Source organism: Rhyacophila brunnea, unplaced genomic scaffold, assembly GCF_057557595.1.
Source record: "Rhyacophila brunnea isolate RB1 unplaced genomic scaffold, BYU_Rbru_1.0 scaffold_22, whole genome shotgun sequence".
Lineage (NCBI taxonomy): Eukaryota > Metazoa > Arthropoda > Insecta > Trichoptera > Rhyacophilidae > Rhyacophila > Rhyacophila brunnea.
In genome coordinates, this window is record NW_028232882.1 from 23,015,854 (window position 1) to 23,037,768 (window position 21,915).

The following is a 21,915-nucleotide window of genomic DNA, read 5'->3' on the forward strand; positions in this document are numbered from 1 at the left end:
GACAAAGTGATGACAAACTCCATACATAAAAAATAGACGCGCGGGTATGACCAGTAAATAAAAACGGAGGAATGACCAACGACAAGAAAAAGGAAAATAAATTAGTAGAATATAACCTCACGCGAAGAAGAAAGAGCAAACCCTATCTCAAGGACTTCAAAGTCAACATGAATAATAAGAGTTTTATTGGTAGGTAAAACTCCTTTCAATATTCTAAATGGATATTTTATAGAAGAAAATTTATTTCCGAATTAAAAACTGAGAGAATAAAGTTGTTATTAGCCTCTCCTGAAAAGTTGTGTTTTTGAGATACGTTTTTGTAGAAAATTAAGGACGATTTGCATGACACGAACTATAGGGAGTCCATTTACCAAGTCACCAACTTTGTTTTTGTATCAAACAAGAACCTATTTTCAACCGAAGACAAAGCGTACCTACCTACTTTAATTTTGGGGACGGCAACACTAAGCAGAAAAGCAACTGACAAAATCGACGAAATAAAATGACGTTTCAACTTAACGTATATTATCTATGGTTTCAACGGCCTTGTCCTGTCAATGTCAGATGGGTGCAAATGAGTTGTCAAAATAAACCTATCTAACCTCAATATCATACAAATAATACAACATTGTATTTTTTTTAATAGCAACAATTTATTGTCAATATACATAAATAATATTCTAATCGGGTCGGCTGATTGTATTTGTGTCATTTTATCCATATAATGACTGGTCAGTTATCTTATCGCTCTGAAGCAGTGGTATTGTTTACGTTTTCGCGAAATTTTTGCATACATGATTAATTCCTGTCATCAATATTTTTAATTTGACGTCCATTAAAATGAACCCAGCCCTGAACCGCCGCCTACCATCTATTACAGGTTTAGTGATATTTTCACTATTTTTAACAGCTAAAAAAATTAATTACATACATACCTACTACTTATGTACTAGGGTACTACTTATACCTATACTGTTATATTTATAAAAAAAAGTAAATTAGGTACAAGTCGGTTATGGGGAAGCCGGCGGCAAACACATTTTGAAAATAGCCGATATACTGGATTATTTGTTAGGTTGGGTTAGTTTAGGTTAGGTTAAGTTAGATTAGGTTAGATTTTCATTCTTGGAATTCATGAATTACAATTAGCGCGGTTCCCGCCTGGCTTCCCCATAACCGACTTGTACCGTAAATTGTAATAATAATATACCTACCTGCTTTAGGTCCACATATTATGACGTCACACAATTTTGACTATTTTTAACCCCCCCCCCCCCGCGTCACATTTCGTCACAAAACCTTTTACCCCCCCCTGTCTATATTACGTCACATTTTTGACACACCCCCCTAAATGCTAAAAAACAGGAGAAATGTAATGTATATTTTTTTTTACTTTGTGATGTCACATTTTCTCTGAACCCCCCTCCATCTTCGTCACAAATCATCACATTATATCAGACCCCCCCCCCACTAAAGTGTGATGTCATATATGGACGGTCCCTTATTATTAAAATACTATTTCTACTACTTCACCATGTTCGATCCTAAGACGATCATAAAATATGTACCTTGACGAAGTGTATGTTGTTTTAACAAATTTTGTTGTTACCGAAATGGACATTAGCCACTTTCTCAACCTATTAGGTCCATACTCTGACTCATACACAAATTGAAAAACAATATGTGTACCTGCCAGACCTGGGACATCATCCAAGGGAACAGAGCAGCTGGACAAAGCCCTAAAATTATAACATATAGAATCGACATTATTATTATTATTGGTTATACAATCCTATGTGAATCTGGGCTGCCTCACGGAGAAGTTTCTTAACAGATTTTTGTTTTACGAGGAATATTAGGTCCATACTCTGGGTCCAAACACACATTTGAAAAACTACATTTGAATTTTTCCAGACCAGGGATTCGAATCCGGGACCCACGACATTATAAACTGACACGTTACCGCTAGGCCATCATAGGAGTTAAATTATTAAAATAATATAATATTAAAAAAAAAAATAACAGGATTAGTTACCAAATTACCAAACACTAGATAAGAAAATGTCGAAACATTGAAATTAGAAAAGTACATTATTATTCACAAACGTCATTCCGTCCAGAACAGCTGTTCCTTGGGGTTCTGACTGATAAATGAAGCGCCTAGTTTCAAAAGCCCCTAAAACGGTTTTTGAAAATTTTTGAGTTAGATATGTAGTTAGATGGATATTTTTGTGACCTATATGATGGCCTAAGATTGAACTTTAAAAAACGCGAAAATTCGTCAATACGTATGATCAAAAATTAAGGTAAGTAAATTTCAAAACCCGCTAAAATGGTTGGGTATGCTTTTTAAATAACGCTAAAATGGAAAGCCAAAATATTTTTTAGAATGCAATGAATTAAAAAATAAATACATAAAGTTCACAGATTTAATAGGTATGATTTTTTCTCATTTTTCTCAAAACTACCTAAAATCATTTTTCTCAGAAATACCTAAAATCGTCTTAGGGGCTTTTGAAACTAGGCGCTTCAAATAACACTGTTTATGTCTTTTTTTTATCTTAGCACTACAATAGTAAATGAAACAGTAGTGTAGTAATAGAAGTGAAACAATCACAAACACCCAGGCTTGAGAAAACTACATAAATATATTGTGACTTCACCGGGAATTGAGCCCGCAGTCCCCGGATGTAAGGCCAGCGTTTTATGTACTGAACTACGAGGGTCTAACCACATTCTGGATTGTTCTCCGAAAAAGTTGAGATTTACTAGATTTCTACATCAAGTCACTAAACATGTTTTCTTCCACAGCAAAAATAAGTGGTAGCATCGGCTGTCAATATGCAGTGCCTCATCGATCTTTCAATCACAGACTTTCACCCGAGCATCTCTTGATTCAAAAGACATGCAAGGATTTTGCTAAAAACGAATTGTCACCTATCGCCGCTAAACTCGACAAAGAAGGAGTATTTCCAGCTGAACAGGTTTTTTTTTACTTCTGAATTAAACATTATTCTCATAGTATTCTTTAAAATTCGAACATTCATACCCTTTCCTGGATGCTCATAAGAAATTAATGAAGTCTAAGTAATGGAGCTCCAGATCACCAAGGTTCTACTCAGCGTTGCCAATTTAGTGTTTTTCTTGCCAGATTTCTATGCCTTTCGATGCCTTTCAAAACGCATCTGGCTTGTGGCGTTTTTACTGGCAATTTTTGATGCCTCCAACAGCTTTAAATGTGCTAAAAATACGCTAGATATTTAGTTTATTTATTTCTATCTATTCTTGAATCGCTATCAAATGTTGTAGTAACAAAAAGTTTCTATTGTTTCCTCTATTAAAGTAATTCAGTCTCTTTTCATTGAACAGATAAAAAAATTGGGAGAAATTGGACTGATGGCAATAGGTGTCAGTGAGAAGTATTCCGGCATGGGTTGCGACTCTCTGTCAACGGCAGTTGCCGTGGAAGAGCTGTCGAGAGGATGTGCCGCGACCGGTGGAATAGTCTCCATCCACAATATCCTGTACGCTGACCTGCTGAATAGACGAGGGACAGAAAAGCAGAAGGAGGAATTTCTGATACCGTTCACCAAGGGCATCATCGGATGCTTTGCTCTCAGCGAACCTAGTATGTAACATGTTTGGAGGTATGATGAGGTGGAGGTGAGCGAAGGTCGTTGTTGTTGGTTGAAGGTTGTTGGGGTGAGAGTTTATTGGTTGATACAAGGATACACTGAATACAATAATAAGGATGATGACGTGAGATTATAATCGCAGATAATGATGTACTGGTGAGATCGATATGATCAAGAAGAGATTAGAAATGAGAAACTTAATTAACGTACTATGTCGAGTGAAGAACTCATGACAACAGTAGTACGTCTCGTGACGGAATCGATGAGTTGAGTGAGAAATCATAGATTGTCCTTCTAATTTTATATTAATGCAGTACATATATTCCAATAGATATTGTCGTAATTACCAATCAAAACAAACACTACTGACTTAGTTATGATTGGGGAAACACTGACAATTATTATTGCTCTAATCTTTTGTTTTAACAACAAAACCTACTATTGAAGTTTCTCATTCATTTAATGCTAAGTGGTATGATTGCTACCCATGTTATCTTTTATCGAACTCTCGTAATACATTATAATACGGTCTTCAATAAGATTGAAATATTATTGTTGTGGATCCAAGTTTCGTCAACATTGGCACATTGCCAAACACTGCACTGAAATGTCCAGTCAAGTGTATTTTTGGTGGATAGTCAACAATCATCCATCGTGCAGGCAACTTTTTTATAATACCTAATTTTCCATGAATGATATTGTGCATCTGTTGAATTTAGATTCCCAGTCTCAGTAAATCTCACACACTTGTACTCGGCAATCTTTCAATTCAATTTTTTCAATGATTTCGTCCATGGTGACCTCAATTAAGGGTCCAAAGCGCAATTCATCTTCTATGCTGGTACGGTCACATTTAAACTCATTTCACCAAATATAAACAATATTTAAAGTTCTTGTGATCATCTTCCAAAACTCCTTAGATCTACACGACCGCTAACAACTTTGAATAAAAATGTTTTATGACAGCATAAAACTGTTTTTTTTTCTATTGCCGCGTCAAATGCGTAATTGTACAATTGAGATGGCTGTCAAACATTAACTACGTGTCAGAACTAACTGATATTTTGACAGAAGTCCTTTGAAAAATGATACTTGCTAGCAGTGATTTTACTTTATGAATTGTGGCGCCATCTCATAGAAATTTAATAAACCTTTCAAACTACTATTTTAAAAAGCATACTGACAAATTTGGATCTTTATTGTGGTGTACTTGCTATAAATAATATGGATATGTTATACTGTATTACTTAAAGAATTATGTGACATTTTTAGATGCCGGCAGTGACGTAGCGGGTCTAGAGACTTCAGCGAAAAAAGATGGCGAACATTGGGTGCTGAACGGCACAAAATCATGGGTAACATCAGCCCTCGATGGAAAGGCAATTGTAGTGTTTGCTAACGTAGACAAAACGAGGAAACATCGAGGAATCACTGGTAATATATTTGACATCTTCAGACAAGGTTAAACCATTAATTTTATAATATTACATCCATTGGCGGCTTAATCCGGAAAAAACCAGCAGGTCAATTTTGAATATATTATTTTAATTTGCCTTTTCGTTGTATACTGAAAAGACGTATTGCAAATTGACTTTTTATATATTATAGAATAAGTGCTAGAAATTGTTATAGGTAGGTACCTACTTACCCTTCAAAAAATGTCCGTTTTTCATAACGCCAACCCATCGTTAACCGAAATTGCACATAACGCGTTATAATTTTTTGTAAATTAGGTCCACTTTTCTTTCTTTGCTTTTTGAAAAATCATCAATCACACGATTATAAAAATTGTCTATTTTTCCCACATATTTTTTTTCAATACTGAGCATTGCAAGAGCGGTCAGTCTATCTTGGCCCATCGTATTGCGTAGAAAGGTTTTTATTCTTTTGAGAGTGGAAAAACATCTTTCACTTTCAACTGTTGTCATTGGTATGACGCAAATAAATTGGAGAACTTTGATCGACTCGGAAAATGTTTCGTTGAAATTATTGCTGAGTAAAAAATGTAGAAGAGAAACTGCACTATTAGCGCCATGCAAATCATCTCGTTGATAAAACACCAATAATTCATTTTTTAACTTGATTATGTTTATTTCTTCTAACAGTTTTACCAAATTTACTTGACGTGTGGGAAAATTATTTTTAAAATCAGTGTAATTTTCTTTATTGAACAAATCGGATATAATGAGATGATCGTTGGATGCGAATCGTGCTTCCATTTCCATTATAATTGTATCACAGACTTCAATTGCTACTGCGTGCGTACTAACTGCTTCACAAAAATGTTATAAATCACTAAAAACTAAACGTTGTGTGTATATGCAATAACTGCACCAAAAACTCCTTACATATGATTAAAATAACCAAAGGCATTCGTCAAAACCTGTCAACGAATCCGAACCGCATACACAGTTGCGTCTTGAGACCAATTATCTAGTCAGTGTTATCATTCTGTTTCATTTAATTAGGTGAAAAAATCTTTTGTCTCACACTCGGGCATTGCCGATATTACAGTAATTCACGCACCGTTACAAGCTTCGATCTCGTATTTTGTGTTATATCGATCTCTGTCTTATGTATGAGAAACGAGAGAGAAAATTTTATAAAAATATTCAATTTGGGTCAATTTTCAGACTGCCGGCGAACACAATATTTTTGTTCGGGGAATTATCGCCCAAATAAAAAAAAAGCCCAATAGACTGGGTCGACACAATATCGCGCGCCCTATAATTTCAAATCCACCGATTATTATTAATATTATTATATATGACATTGCACATATTATTAATATTATTATGTCGATTGTAAGGTATTTATTTTGGCAGGTCAATGACCGAATGACCTAAGCAGGGAGCCGCCAGTGATTACATCTAAATATATATAAGTGGAGCTGAAGTGAAGCACTACGAAAACATTTTTTTAAACATTTACAACATATTTTAAATCATGGTACCAAAGATAGGCTGATCCGACATAAACTTTGTCAGTTGTACTTATTTATTATCATTGAACTGATAATATAAATTGCAGATGGTGTTGGTTAGTTTTTAAAATTCAACTAAACCCTGCCTACCTAACCATAATGGTTTAGGTATGCTATGGGTGATCCACCAAAAATAGTGCACATTTTTCAGTAACACTTTTTGTTGAATTAAGAACACATAATTATATTATTACAGATGGTGTTGTTAGTTATTTAAAATTTATTAAACCCTGCCTAACCAAATCATAATAAGTAAAAAATATTCTTCTATATTAGGTATATAAAATACCTAAAATTATGTATGATTTAATGGCATAATTTTAGATATTCTATAGATAGATAAATATTTTTTGAGTATTATCTATTATGGCTTGGTTTACGTGTAGGGTTTAATTGAATTGTAAAAACTAACCATTACTATCTGCAATTTGTAGTCTTAGTTCAATGAAAACTAATACGTATGACTGACAAAGTTTAGTGCGCACTATTTATGTCGGATCTTAATAGCCTACCTCGACCCTTCGCCACTGATTCATATGTAGCAAGAGTTACACAATCTCAGATCTGTCAAAAACCATAAGAATTTCAACACAGTATTGGTTCACTTAAACAGTGAATTCCAAAAATTATTGAGTATTGGCAAATGTTGCCAAGATAACCCCTGAAACATTTGTTATGAATGGTTTAGTATCGTTTTATTAATTAAGTACCATGTGTACTTTTGAGGTTTTTCAATATGATATGTTTTCAATAAAATGACTTAGTTAATTTTTTGGTTTGCAGCGTTCCTCTTAGAAATTAATACTCCAGGACTGACATTGAGTGCCAAAGACGATTTGATGGGAGTCAGGTATTGGATGTTTACATTATTCATGTGCAACGGTCCCACCTACTTTACGCGCAACGTAAAGATGTAGAATTTGTGTACCTTATATTCAGTGTTGTGGAGTTATATAATTTAGACAACTTCTTCCCTTAGATGGAAGTTGATTTTGAATTTCAAAACACTTCCATATTATGATGTGACTATATTCTAGCGGACAAGTTATCACGGCATCACTATTCTTCTGGCCCCTACTCCCTTCCTTTTACATTACATGCAGTGCTAGTTGGACAAAATATGGACGCCGCAATATAGATTATCATTTTAACGACGAATACCATCTGAAGCAATTTTTGAAATTATTCCTGCCAATGACAATGACTTTTATTCGTTGAATTAAATAAATAGTTTATTAAATTATTAGTGATCAAGAGTTGTAGTCGGTTAGTAATTAGGGTTCTTAATTGATACCTTGATTTAAAACATAAAAGCCAATATCCAAAATTACCACAATTTGATAAGCATTTCAATAATATGTAAAAACTACTAGTTAATTTCGTCATAATTAGATAGGACGACTGTGGGTTATTTGGTAAAGCAGATTGGCATGAATCCAGTGGATACGGGTTCAAGTCCCGTCGCGCGTCGTATAATTTTTTTTTAAAGATTATAAAGAAACTTAAAGAAGTATGGAAAGAGGTGTTTTCAAATAATATATTTACAGTTTTTAATGTTGATTACCCACAATGGCTGAGCGGCTATGCGTCGAGCTTATAATGTCATGGGGTCCCGGGTTCGAATCAGGTTTCGGGTCTGGCAAAAATTCACATGTTTTTTTTGAACGTGTCTTTGGACCCAGAGGTACCTAATAGGTACCTAATAGGACCTAATAGGTTGAGTAAGTGACCGAACTCTATTTCTTGTAAAACAAAAATCTGTTAAGAAACCTCTTCGTGAGGCGGCCCAATTGGTATATTCTATACACAAGGCGGTTATTGAGGGCTACAGTGATAAATATTATCGCTTTATCACATTTATGGATTGAGGCGGTTAATTGTTAAAATAAGTTTAAACTGTCAAAACTGTCTATCTCACTCTAAAAATTAAAAGGGCTGTTAAAACAACACTTTGCGACAGTTTAGACAGTTAACTTATTGTGACAATTAACATCCTCAATACATAAATATGATAAACTACTGTTGATAGCCGCCTTGTGTATAGAATAACTTCGCATATCCATATAGGATTGTAGAGCCAATGGTAATAATAATAATGTTGATTCTATATATAATTATAATTTTAGGGCTTTGTCCAGCTGCTCTGTGACCTTGGATGATGTGAGGGTACACCAGGATTATATTATTGGAAATATCGGAGAAGGCTTCAAAATAGCGATGGCACAATTGGACCGTGCAAGAATCGGTATCTCATCGCAAGCTCTTGGTATGTTTGTAGTCTGCAAAGTTTTATCTTTTATCATGTAAAGGTCGGTACGGACTTGAATAAATTTGCGAGCATGAATGGTTTACGCGTACAAATGTTTGTGCGGTTTAAAATTTTTGTATGCAAAAGTGTATACGCATGCAAATTTGACCTTGTACTGATATGACCAAATTTTCTCAAGTCAGTACCGACCTTTAGACCTAACCAAATCGGCTGCCATAACAGATCAGTAGTTTTGTGTAATGGCAATCTAACAGGGGAAGTCGTAGTTTCAAAATCCACCCAAAGAAATTCTTACAGTCAAAGGAAGATTTAAGTTCAAATCAAGTCTCTGTTGTCAACCATATACACAGTTCCAACCAGTAACCTTCTATCTCCGTCAATCATAGTTAGGTAATTAGCATCAATCAGCATGCATTTTAAGGTTTTTTGAAAAATGTACAACATTATAATAGCACTTGTACACGTGCATGAATTCACTGTATAAATTAAACTATCGCAACAATATCTGTTTACACGCAAAAGTGCAGACAGTCTTGCCAATCTCATTCTTCAAGTGTAAGCAATTAACTTCAAAATGCTCTGCACGGTGTAGCTCATATTTTTTCAGACAGGGTCACCACTATTGCGTGAGACATGCAAGTTGCAACTATTGTGTGAAAATTCAGAAGCTGCTAAACTTTTTTGATCCATGATTGCAGTCTTACAACATTTACATTTTATTGTTATGATCACGACAATATGTACTGCCACCAGTAAATCTATGCACGTGTAAACAGGTTATGCTTACTTATATCTTTTTGTGAAGTATTAGTGCACAATAAATTGTCTTTAACACACAATATTTGCTCGCCAGCCAAGTGCATATGAAATACTTATTGTTGCTAATTTGGCTCGGTAGCTTAATAGATAAAATACTCTACCGGTAAGTAAAAGTTGTATGTTCGAATCTCACATAGCCCTAGACTTGTTGTAATATTTCTCTAACATGTATGCACGACTGTAGCCGTCTTAACGGCGATCTGCAGACTACTAATCCCCCCACTCTTTCATATTCATATTCATGCCATGACCCGCGCTTCTGTCGTTTACTCTACGTACATTGTTAAGAAATTGCAGCCATGATGATGTTGATTGCAGAATGTGTATTAATTTTTTACTGCAGGGATCGCCCAGGCAGCTTTGGATTGTGCCGTTACGTATTCCAAGCAACGGATGGCTTTTGGAAAGCCACTTTCACAATTATCAGCTGTCCAGGTTCGTTTTTAAAATTGTCAATCTTCTCATGAAGTATTTGTCAGTATTCACTGTATATTAATTTCATTATTATTATTCCATGTCCGATCCTAATAGGGTCATGAGGTTTGTATTAACAGATTTTATTTTTACGAGAAATGGATGTTAGCCACTTGCTCAACCTATTAGGTCCATACTCTGACTCACACAAATTGAAAAACAATATGTGTACTTGCCAGACCCAGGATTCGAACCTGGAACCCACGACACTATAGACCGGCGCTTAAGCCACGCGGCCATCGTGGGTGTATATTAATTAATACGTGCAAAACAATAAAAAGAAATGCATAATATATATTGCTAAGATTTTAGAGAAGTACCAATAGCGTAGGGTGGAGGTAGGCTGTTAAGATCTGCCGTAAATAGTACAAATTAAACTTTCTTAGTCATATGTATTAGTTTTTATTCAACTAAGTCTACAATTTATAGATGGTGTTGGTTAGTTTTTAAAAATCAAACCCAGCCTAAAAAAGTCAATACTCAAACACGCCCAGAATTAATAATATGTACTTACAGAATTTCACTTATTTACGGACATATAACTTCAGTGTTTAGCAAAGCAGATATTTTATTCTCCTGTAATGTTGTCTATAAAACAGAACTAGGATATTGTAAAAATACAGTGTAAACATCTTTGATTTCAGCATAGACTTGCAGAAATGGCGATTCGCTTAGACGGCGCCAGGCTGCTGACATGGAAGGCTGCAGTGGAAAATGGACTCTGGGAAACGTTTCACGAAACACGCCTCTATTGCCAAAGTTGCGGCGAGCACTTGTGCCAACTTTGTCGCGGACAACTGTGTCCAAATACTTGGGGGAATGGGGTTCGCCAAAAATTTTGCTGCAGAACGACATTACAGGTTAGTTATTAAGATATTTTGTGGTAGAACTTTGACTATCTTAATTTAGCAAGAAAATTGCTAGAAACACCTGTTTTAATCATTTTATAATCAAGTTTGTATTTTAAGGATGCTAGGACAACTGAACGATTGCCAACATAGCGCCAGTAAAGATTATTGAAATGCGTAAAGAATTACACAATGAAAAAATATTGATTTATGTAGCGGTTGCAGTGGCGAACATATGTATCTATTTATTTAAAATAATGCAAATGGAAATTCCCCAATAGGTACTTCTTTTTTCCAATGCGAGCCGCATAGATGCTTCTAAGTTTACATCTGTCAACTGGCTTCAATATTTGTTTTTTATGAAGTGCATTATACTGAATGATCTTTCACAGTATACAGTAGTAGGAAAAATTGACAATATTAATAAAGCAATTGTTCATGTCAATCTCAGAAACGGACTATTTCACATGATCTCATTACAAATACAGATTATGGATCATTTGAGCGTGGAAAGAAATTTAAGACAAGTCACGTGTATTCAACCAATTTTATAATTTTATGAATAAATTTTTGAAATATTCTGTAAAGCGCAGGTGGCCACACATGAGAACCACTGGTTTAGACTGTGTAGGCCCAACTACTGTTGATAGCTGCCTTGTATATAGAATAGCTGCGCAGGAACCAATTCTGATTGTGATAAAAAGAGTTCTAATTTATTTCTTTCCTTGTGTAGGGATGCAAGAGTAACACAAATCTATGGCGGAGTAACAGATGTCCAGAAAATGGTGATAGCTCAACAACTGATCAAGGAGTACAACTGACGTCGTAATTAAATTATTGTTAACTAATTTATAATTCTATTAAGTAACTGTTATATTTCATATAAATGTTGTGATAAAATCTGTTAAGAAACTTTTATAGGAGGTGGCCATTTGATTGTCCGTGCCAGATTGTAGAGATAATTTAATTGAAAAGAAAAAAAATGTGATGAAAGGAATTGTCTCCTTTTATTCTTTTGTTTAATGCCAGATGATTGGTTTAGATGTAGCTAGATGTAGCGGTACATATTTGTTTTTATTGAACTATGACAAATTCGACATAGTTATGCAGAAAGTAGCCAGTCCACAAAAAATAAAAAAATGAGATTTGATGTAGATCAGATGCGAGAAGGTTTTCTCTACATTCCTGCTGAAAAAAGCCAAGCCACAAAAAAATTATTCTTGAAATAAAATACTATTTACAATTTACATATTCATGTTGTTACTAAAGTGCCATTATCTCAGCTCAACATTATTGTGGACTGGCTACATTCTGCATAACTACGTTCGCAGATAGTGTTGGTTAGTTTTTAAAATTCAATTAAACCTGCGTAAAGCAAGCCGTAATAGATAATAGTGGTAATCATCTATCGATAATATATCAAACATGCCATTAAATCATACATAATTTTAGATGTTTTATAGATAGAAAAAATATTTTTATCTATTATAATTAAATTTGATTAGGCAGGGTTTAATTGATATTAAAAACTAACCAGTACCATCTGCAATTTATATTCTTTCTTCAATGAAAACAAATGAGTATCACTGACAAAGATTAGTATGCACTATTTATGTCGGATCCTAACAGCCTACCTTTACCCTTCGCCACTGTGTCATATTCGCCAGACCCTTGGTGGGTTGTAACGCTTCTGATCATAATGATGAGAATTAACTCTACATTTCAGCAATGCAATAATATTGTCTAAGAACACCATTTATAATTATGCGTAAGACTGTTATCCCATGTTGTCTGAACCATGAAAATAATGTCTTTTTAGAGATACAGTAAGTCCCTGACTTACGCGAATTCGACTTATGTGAATTCGTACTTACGCGAATTAAAAAAAATATTATAATCAATAAAGTTCGAATCATTGATCATGTAAAAAAATCAGTACCAATGGAATCTACGATAATTACCAAGAAAAGAAGAATATTAATAAAAGAAATGGAAAAATTATTCGTCTTATGGATAGAATATATGCAGCAACAACAAATCCCAATAAGCCTTATGCTCATACATCATCCCAATAAGCCTTGAGACTCTTTGAAGAAGTGTAAAAATGATGATAGTGTTGATACTCATGCATTCACTGCAAGCCATGGATGGTTTAAAATATTTTTTTTAAATTTTTTAATTATAAGGCCGTAATAAACTACGCACCATCAAAGTAACAGGTGAAGCTGCCAGTGTAGATACAAAGGTGCTACAAATTTTATCAAGAGTTTATCAGAAATCATAAAAAATGAGGATTAGAGATTGTTTTTTTAAATGTATGTATGTAGGTCCATTTTATTTTCACCTATCCTTTGAGACACATTATTTAAAAAATTGCATGATTTTAAGTTTTATTTGACTTACGTGATTTTTCGACTGACACGAAAATCTTTGGAACAAATTGATTACCTAAGTCGAGGACTTACTGTACCCACAAATTATGATTGGGAAACTGTCTTAATATTTTTTATATAAGGTTTTTGAAGTTATACTTCTTTAGGCGTGTTTGGAAAATCAGATCACAGTGTATTTTTGGCGTGTGACACATATGTAACACATAATTTATTTTTTCACACAAAAAAACACACTCGATTGGATTCGAACCAACGATTGTTCGGTTATCAGCCGAACGCACAACCATTACGCCACAGAATGATACTGCAATCGTGACGATTATACAGTATAATATTATAGTTTAGAATTGTTCCGTTGCTAGGCAGCGAATTTACTATTGTCGGCCATTTGCAATTCCTTACGTAAACAAACTATTAAACGTCATAGTGGCAGTTGTTACTTTAAAAATAAAAACAACGATAAATAATTATATAATTTAGTAATATAAGTTAAAGTGTATAGAAATAAACCAACGGCGTTCCAATAAGCGGTCCTTTTTCTTGAGTGTGTAATTTAACAAGATAATTAAGAGCTAGTCGAAAAATCTAGTTTATCACAAGTTTTGTTTTTGTTTTGTTACGCCAAAGAAGTATAACTTCTAACGCGCGTACATAAGTACACACACCGATTTTTTCTTCTCACAAAAATTACATGTAATGTAGTGTAAGTTATTATAAATTTGGTATGGCTGAAATACATGATTAATCAATTATTCAAGGCAATTTCGGTGTGGTTATGATAGTCATACCAACAGTGAACTGCCAATGTTTCCAAACTTTAAGTAAATTTTACATAACGGGGAAAATACTTTCTAATTTTACTTTATATTTAGTGCTTCGGAGATATTTTCATGGCATTTTTTAAAAATATTTAGAACAATGATAGATTTAAGATTTTTGACACATAATTTGATTCCAACAACAGCTACATATAAGATGGCATTAAAAATACTATTTAGTAAAATAATGTCAATTAACCGATAATAAAATTGGTAGTTCACAGTTGATGTTTGAGTAGATTAATATTGTGTATCATGAGAAATTGTGTCTTTCAAACATGGTAAGGTTAAACTAAGAACACCATTAAATGTGCATTTAAATAAAATAACATGATTAATTCTTGACATAAAATGAATATTACGCTTTTATTTATTACATTAGTGTCCATTCAATTCTAACCATAAAAAATGTCTTTCAATCATTGTCTAATTTTATACTTAATGTATATAGTGTACCTATAATAATTATATTATACGAAAAAAAATTATAGACTATATTTTTATGTTGAAACTTATGTGAATTTGATGGAATAAATATATTTTTTTACAATAGTATACCTATGTTCGATTTTTATTGTTTTTATTCTAAACTGAATATTAATTATTAAAATAAATGTGTCGCTTAGTCACTAAATCCGCTCAGGTGGTTTTTTTGAGTTTCGAGTAAATCACGACAAACTGTTTTGTGCATTTACGATGATGTTGATGCTAGAGACCCACAAGTATAATGATTTAAACGTACGCTAAAAATCATGGTTTGAATCGTGACATCTAATTGGTCGGTTATGTAAAGCGGATTTAGTAACCTGTTATTTATCCTAGAGCGGATTTGGCGACTCAAGTTAATATTCATTTTGATATTTTGACGAAACAGGGTGGAATTCAAAGTGTTTATTTAATTAATACAATGTTTTTCCACCAAGAATTGGCAATTAACATACAAGGCTGACTATATATAGGCCGTGCAAAGTATGATGGTAGTGCTAGTTAGTGATTATCTTCGAATCCAATGCAATAACCTGTTCAATTGCATATTTCATTTAAATTATTAGCATTTATTTCAATATGCAATAATCATCATTTTCTACAAATTGTTTGTCATAATGAATTCAACTTATGAGCAATACATTACAGTTTTACATCACGGCCTGACTATTATAGTGGGTCTTGGTTAACACCATTAAAGAAATACGAAGAGTATATGCTTACGTATACACAAAATTTTTAGTAAATACAATAGGAAAAATGTCAAAAACCTAATAAATATTATATGAGAAAAATTAAAAAAAAAAACCTTGCTAGGTTATGTGACTGTTCTGACAACAAAGTTAACCATCCTCAGTGACGTCCCGTGGGGGTAGGCAGATTGAGTGTCGCTTGGGGCGGCAGTTACTCGAAGGGCGGCAAATCTAGTAGAATCATTTGGTATATTATATAAAAATAGCTACCTAAGCTGAGTACTTAATAACGAAGATATCTTTCCTTTAAAAAAATCACCTCACTGGTTGGAAACAAAATGGTATTAAATAACGTAAAAGGTTTAATAGGACTGTATTTTTTGTCGGATTCATGATGTCTAGTTTACTTCCGTTGGCCTTCGACGTCTTTGGTAACCAAAAACGACACGAGCACGGATGATCAAAAATATTGTATAAAAAATGGGGCGGCATTATGGCTCTGCCCAGGGGCGGAATTTTGTTTAGGGACGTCACAGACCATCCTGTGAATATTTTCTAATTCCCACGATTACCGAGGAAAGTTATAAATCTGTCAACAGATGGCTTGCATCGTTATATTGAATAAAGGTAATAGTTTATTACTAAATTTAATTGGTTTGGAGTTACTCAAAATTTTTGGTGTGATATTACTTACACATAAGTCAATAGCAATGATATTATACTTCTCCAGTCATTGGGATGCCATTTTCAAGCAGATGGTTAATTTGTGGGTAGTACTTTGTGCACTTTCTGGCAAATTTTCGCTGTCATATGGATAAATCCCCAACATTTTAAAATATATAGGTTACATAATATAAGCCCTCAAGAAGTGAAGTAGGCCAAGTGACAAAATGGTGAAACTTTCTTATTGAAGGTTTTAGTTTAATGAACTTTTTACATAATTTTTTGTATGTAGCCGTATTCATTTTTTTATATTAAATGGAAGTTTATTACATTAACAAAAAGAAATAAAGTATTTATGGAAAATATTGATTGTAATAAGATAATAAAAGGGGTGAGTTTACTTCACCTTTACTTATTAATGTCACTTGGCTCACTTTAGCCTATGTTAGTCGTGTTCACCTCTACATACGAATAGTACTTGACTCACTTTTAGATAAGTTAGTCATGTTCACCATTACGTGGGAAACTTGCATGAATGCATAGAAGTGAGCACAGCTAACAAGCATGTTACCATAGCAACATGTGTGTTAGCCGTGTTCACTTCCATAGGATAAAACAACACATTAACCAGTTGGTGAGAACGGTGAAGTGAGCTAATGACTTGGCTCACTTCACCATTTGACAATATAATACGATAGCTCAATGAATATTTTTATTTTAACAATAAAACACTATTTTAGTATATATTTACTTAGCTCACTTCACTTTTATGATAGTTTATGACATGTAGAATACCATAACGCACCTAACTCATTTTTTTCAAAAATGTCGGTTGGCTCACTCGACTTCTCCTTGGCTCATATCGTCTCTGTTCTGGCAGAACACACTAACTGGAGAATACTAGTTTTGAGTAATTTGACTTTGAAGTTGTTAAAATGTTTGAAATAATGGTCTATCATGTGAGTTTATTAAGTAATCGTAAAAAGGATGACTTTAAAATAAAGACTGTTTATTTATTAAGAAGGTTTCCAGACGGTAATGTTTGATATAAGGAACATTTTGGTACTAACTCAGTATGTCATTTTTTCGAATTAGTGTCTTCTGCCAGAACAGTGACGATATATACCCATTAATGATGATAGTTTATTGTTAATAAATACAGATTACTGTATTATTCATCAGAAATTTGTCATTATTATTATTTATTTATTAATTTGTACAAATACTACTAAGAACTATCTAACGTAGTAGTTTTGATAATGCTAAGATAACAGTGTAAAATAAACACCTAGCTTTAAATTACTGGAAAATCTATTTGAAACCTATTATTTATTGTATTAGGTACTGAATATATGCCTAGAGGCAATATTGGTGTCATAATACATAATGGTGTAAACATGATGACACAAGTAATCAAATTACTTTCGCAAAGCAGTTCACACCAACCATTTTTAAATCATACAGATTCTATTTCATAACGTTTGAGACCACCACGGTTGTTTGTTCTCTTTCTTTCCTCAAGGTTCCTTGTTGCTGAGCCATTCTCTAGAGATAATGTATTGAAGTGTCCTGTTTGGTGGGTGAATGCGTACGCCGCTCTAAGGACCATTCTACACAAGCAGGTGATACGCCATGGATTACCGGCTACCAGCCGCATTATCAAACAGAACCATGGTTTTATGAGCCTGTCTAGGCATTCCGAACGTGTTGAATCAGTTGCCTGCTGTTTCGGTTACTTCATGCCATTGTTTTGTGTATGATCAGTGTCACAGTGTTTGTGCTTTGTACATTTTGGCCGCGTTTTGACGGTCACATTTAGTTTGCAAAATTTAAAGGCGGTCAGTGACTGGTAACCCGTGGTCCTGTGTCAAAAAGGGATCTGTTTAGCTGAGAGCAGTAGTGTGTCAGTTGCAATGACCAGAGATACCAAATCAGATATTGGATTTTACTGACAGTGCCGGAAGCCATCAGTTTTTAAATGTAGCCCAAGTGTAATTTGATATTTTTTGTGGTAAATGACAGTTTTGTGTGTCAAGCCATAACTGATTGGTTTTAGTTAGTTTTTTCTTTCAACGTTTTGTATTTTCAAATCAGCCCAGTTTTACTAGCTAATAAATTATTTTTTATACCTAATAAATATTCTTCTTTTTTGAGGTTATGTCCTCTTTTCAGTTGTAGAATATGGACAGAATACACTGCTTCCAAAAAATCCTGTCACACGACATTCCTCTTGCGTCTTCCAAAAGCATGGTAGCATCCGGTAGCTCCTTCGTATACACCCAATGGATGGTAAATAGCAGCCTTCCAGGATGCCTAAATCCAATTAGCTTGTATATTTATTTTTTTATTATATTTTTTTGCATGTTCTTCTCATTCTTGGTGGGTTTTTAAATTTTTTTAATCTTTACATATTTTGTGAAATGACAAAAACAGGGAACACAAAATTAATGCGAACTGAATAAAAAAATGAAACGGGTGTGGAGTAACAGCCAACCAATCTCGAGTGCGGAAGAATTTGGGATAAATTTAAACACGTGTCACGAATATATCATTCTGAGCTTGTCTTTCGTTCTGACAAACACTCTTGGTTTATGCACTGACGCTCATTCTATATTGATATATTTGAAGGTTGCAACACACATTATTGTATGTCTACAATGTGTGTTTCATTTTCTTAAGACACTCACACATTCAAAACCCTGCATCAAAGTGTAGTGCATTGTGGATAGCCTATCTGAATTCTATTTATTAATCTGTTCTGTGGACAAAAAGATTATGTACATGCGGGATTTGTGTGATCGGTGACCGGGGAAACACGTAACGGCACTTTTGATATCCCATTTATTTGTTTTGATTAAATAATGATGTTAATTTAAACTTGTGTGTAATGCGCGTGTGTGCGCCCGGAGGCCTGTGTCAAATTTCAACCATGTAACCATGTCAGTTTTTGAAAGTAAACACCTACTACTATCGACCGAGGGTACTTGATGGAATTTGAATTTAAATTCTAATGGATTTAATTTTTGTACTATTCCAGTTGAGTCGTTTTTTGTGACCCGGGTTTCGCCTTTCGGCATCTTCATGCACCACTTGCACTCACCAATTTATTTATACTTATATAACAAATATATAATAACTTATATAACAAATTAATAATATGTTAAAGTAGGTAAAAAAATTATCACCTACCTATTAAGTCAAAGATCACAATAAAAAAATAACAAACAAATTATGAATAATTGAACTGTTTATGTAATAATATAATGTAGTAACAAAGTTGGTGTATGTAGGTACATCGATTTACTCTCAGCCTTCGAAACATTTTATGGTAGTAAAAAAATAATGATCGTGTAAGTAGATTTTCAGCCGATTGCTTATCACTGAACTTCAGACTGCAAATACACCTTACTCTTACAAAATGAGAACAATAAGTGCAGTAGTAAATATTGTCAGAGTAAAATTTCAGCTGAGTTGTCAAAATATTGATTGTTTTCCTTTATTCTGAAAATCATCAAAACATTTGCTTATACTTGGCAACAATAGATCGTATGTAGGTAACACATTTACTTACTTTTGGGTGACTTATATGCATAATAGCTGTGCATTACAGATTTATGTTGATAACTCTCAACCTTAATTTTATTAAATTATGTATATGCTGAGTTTTAAAATACAATGTAGTGAATTAAAGATGGAATAATACAAAATTTAAAAACATGATTCCCATGTGACGCCAAAACACAGAAGTGATTTACTGAACATTGATGATTTTCAACTTACCAATATATATCAAAATACTAATTATGCAAGTAGGTACATATTTATTATTATTTACATTCGACTGTGTTTAGGAAAAAGGGCGTCCCCTCAATTTTTCGAAAAGTGGTTTTATTAGATATTAACAATATATACAACTAAATACACATTCTGTAAAAAGGAAGTAAGCCGCAAATGCCAAATTATTATCTAAATTCAGGTTTTAATTGAGCTTTAATTAAGTTTTGATTTAAGGAAAAAAGCATTTACCATTTTTTTAATGATTTTTCTGTAATAATTTCTTTAATTATCATTAGATCGAAAAGATATTACACCAAATCATCAATCATCTTGCACCCAATGTCTGTGCCTATTTTTTTTTAATATTGAACCAAAATCATTCAAAAAACGTTTTTGCCTCTCCTGTAAAATTTGTTCTGTGAGGGTTACGCCCTTTTTCCTAAACACGGTCGATATGATGTCCACATATTATGGTCAAAGTCTAACAACATATATGTGTTTAATTTAACCCTGTCAAAAATATTCACAGAAATCAATTATAATCAATTATAAGCTTTAGATTCAAAGTCGGTAACGTCCTTTTTTGTTGATATTTTTCTTAATTCTGATTCTGTAAGTACTTTCCCATCATTTATGTATATTCAGAAATTATTAAATTCATTAATTAGGTTGATTGCAAAGTTGTTTATATTCATCAGTTGCCTTTTTTAATATTTTATGACTAACTTTAAACATGATTTTTTTATTAATTTTATTGACATGGGGATATTTTTATTTCACTGTTTGCTTTTTGTAATTGTTGACTAACATATTTGCAAAAAGAAAAGATTCTATCTGCAGTCCTAAATGTACTTTGACTCAGTGTTGCCATATTTTTCTATGCTGATTATAGTACAAAGGCGTAAAAATTATAGTATTTCTTAAAAATATATAGTACAAGAACATTTTTTGTCTTGAATCCTTTAAAATTATAGTATTTTGGTATATTTGGCGTAAAATTATAGTATTTTACATTTTTCGCGAAATCAAAATTATAGTATTGTACTATAATTATAGTACGGTTGGCAACACTGCTTTGACTGTTTTTTGTGATTATGTCAAAATGGCAGAATATGGAGGTTACCAAACTAACAGCCTCAAATAATACAAATAGATGCTGATGTACAGTGTTATTTTATTGTAATAAAGAGTTTATCAGCTGATAAAAATAAGTATAGTAAATACTATACGATGAAAAAAAAAGAAACTGACATTAAAATATGCTTGAAACACAAAATCCTTATTTACTACAAATATTAAATCGTGGAAAAATATGCTCCATATGATAATAATATTAGTTTTACCTAAGATTTGAATTGCAAAGCAATATTTCTCCATAATAACTGCAGCTGCGATGATATCCATGTGTTTTGACTGAGAAACAGACATGAAAGAAGTATTTTTACAGCAGTAAGATATGGTGTAGTGTAGACAGACTTTTTGTATCTTCTATTTTGGCTTTGTCTGCCCCTTAGCTGGAGCATATCGTTCGTAATTTTCTACAAACACGTATCTCAAAAAATACAACTTTTCAGGAGAGGTAAATAACAACTTTATTCTCTCACTATTTTAATTTAGAAATAGATTTTCTTCTATGAAATATCCATTCAGTATAGTATGTTTTTTCAATTTATCGCACTTTACAGTTTTTTTAAATTTTTTAAAAATTGAGATACGTGTTTGTAGAAAATTAGCGACAATATGGATACCACACGACACCCCGTCACTCGCTAGTCTTCTTGCGTCATCCCAAGTCAAACCAGCATCCCAAAGTTCTGCCGTATACACTCTATAGATAGTATTTAGCGGCATTCCAGAATGCTGGAATTCGGTTTTCTTAAAGAACAGGCAAGCCAGGTTGAAGTTCTCTTCTGGCAACTGCAGCACGGTCCAATGTCGTCTTGCCACTCTCAGTGTGATGAGATGCTGCTTGGTACGCTCTCTTATCTCGTTACTCCTAAAGTCATACCATCCCATCGCACACTCAGTATCCGTTGCAAACATCTGTTCACGAAGCTC

The 21,915-nt window shown here is 33.4% G+C and overlaps 1 pseudogene across 1 annotated transcript; it reads left to right on the forward strand.

Annotated features, from left to right (window-relative positions):
* The first annotated feature begins 551 nt into the window (after positions 1-551).
* On the forward strand, positions 552-11,983 carry LOC147070228 (short-chain specific acyl-CoA dehydrogenase, mitochondrial-like; annotated as a pseudogene). The gene is made up of 9 exons (XR_015070977.1): positions 552-880; positions 2,812-2,984; positions 3,370-3,628; positions 4,908-5,069; positions 7,402-7,468; positions 8,745-8,884; positions 10,050-10,141; positions 10,825-11,040; positions 11,762-11,983. The product of XR_015070977.1 is annotated as a short-chain specific acyl-CoA dehydrogenase, mitochondrial-like (transcript).
* The last annotated feature ends 9,932 nt before the right edge of the window (positions 11,984-21,915 follow it).